Here is a 1,572-nt window from a genome sequence, read left to right as displayed (position 1 = left end):
TAAAATACGCTCATGCGTTAAAATAAAAAAATTGAAGTTTTTTTCATACTTTTAGAAAAATTTTCATACTGTGGGTACGTAGGTAAAAACAAGGTAAAGCTGTATACATTTCAACAAAATTGATATTTCAACAGAGTTTTGAGAAAATTCATCAACGGGTGTTTTCTTTTCAAATGTTTTAAAAGATTAGACGTATTCCCGCACAGTTTACAAGATGTCGACGATTCAGTTTTCTTAGGAAAATAACTTCATGCGTTACTTTTGGGAGGAGACACGATTAGGTATTCAATTAATTAAGGTTTTTAGTTGAGATAAAAAAGTCAGTGTTGTTTGATTTTCACTGTCACAGATGAGGAATTATAAAATATTATATGTATTTTACAATTAATTAAGGTTTTTTAGTTGAGATAAAAAAGTCAATGGCACGAGGGGGATTCGAACCCACGATCTTCGGCTTGACACGCCACTACTCTACCACTTGAGCTATCGTGACTTCGATCCACTCGGACACTAACTTCCCATCTCAACCCCACCTTTTGAATTTTCCCTCCTTTTTGCCATTTTTCAATTGTCGTGTAATCAATTTAATTCTTGAATTGATGAAATGACCACGGGGAGCTTTAGTGAAGGTATACTTCATTTTAACTTATTAAATTCTCTAATTTTCGTGGTAGTAGCGGGATCCCGCTCGCGACACTGACTTTTTTATCCCAACTAAAAACCTTAATTAATTAAAAAATTATCAATAGAGTTACCAACCACCAATTCGAAATCTCGATTAACTTTGTTGTCACATGCCGCTAGTAGGCGCTCTTAACAGTAACTAGTCGACTCCCAGTTTGATGAAACGTTTCGAACGGAAAATAACAATTCAATACTACTTGCACTCGCCATGAAAAATCTATGCGAGTATTTTTACCGATACTATAGAAGAAGAAGACGATATTTGTTATCAAAAGTACTCGGTATCGAAAGAAAATACTCGATAGTTTACTCATATCGATTGGTATCGCACGTCACTAGCCGGGACTCGAAGCCAGAATTACTAGTGTGGCAGAAAGAAGAGAGACATCCTCACTACGCTTTTTGTCAGTTATAAACGTGGTAGAGGTGTACTTTTGAAAAGCCAATATTCAATCTCAGATTTCAATTAAAACGGAATTGAACGGAACTGATAGAAAATAAATTAACGGGGTTTTGTAAAGCCCGATAGCTATTGTGTAAGGAGACGAAAAAATACTTTACAGGTTAAATCCAAATGGAAAAGGTAATAAGTAGTCTGTGACCTCCCTTCTTACGTCTTTACCGCTAGTTGTTTTCAATAATGAGGGATTAAGAAATTTTCTATTGTTTTGTATCTAATCCGTCTCCGGTTGCTTGAAATGAGCATTTTACAACTATGAAAAAAAATAGAGCGACAAATTTACATGGATAAATGACGAAACAGGTCTGACGAACAGAAACAAGCTAGGGTGAGCGGATCATGATAGTAGGAAGTGGCCAAATTACAAATGCAAGCAGGTCGAAACTAAAATTCAATTTATTGCAAACTAAATTTTTAAATCTGGCTCA

General features: G+C 35.2%; 1 non-coding gene across 1 annotated transcript; it reads right to left on the bottom strand.

Annotated features, from left to right (window-relative positions):
* Positions 1-420: 420 nt before the first annotated feature.
* On the bottom strand, positions 421-493 carry Trnad-guc. Its single transcript has one exon. It is a non-coding gene; the product is annotated as a tRNA-Asp (tRNA).
* Positions 494-1,572: the final 1,079 nt, after the last annotated feature.

This window comes from Cimex lectularius, unplaced genomic scaffold (genome assembly GCF_000648675.2).
Source record: "Cimex lectularius strain Harlan isolate CLEC.00 unplaced genomic scaffold, Clec_2.1 scaffold103, whole genome shotgun sequence".
NCBI classification, from domain to species: domain Eukaryota; kingdom Metazoa; phylum Arthropoda; class Insecta; order Hemiptera; family Cimicidae; genus Cimex; species Cimex lectularius.
The sequence above is the reverse complement of the archived record's forward strand: the minus strand, read 5'-3'. Positions and strand labels throughout refer to the sequence as shown.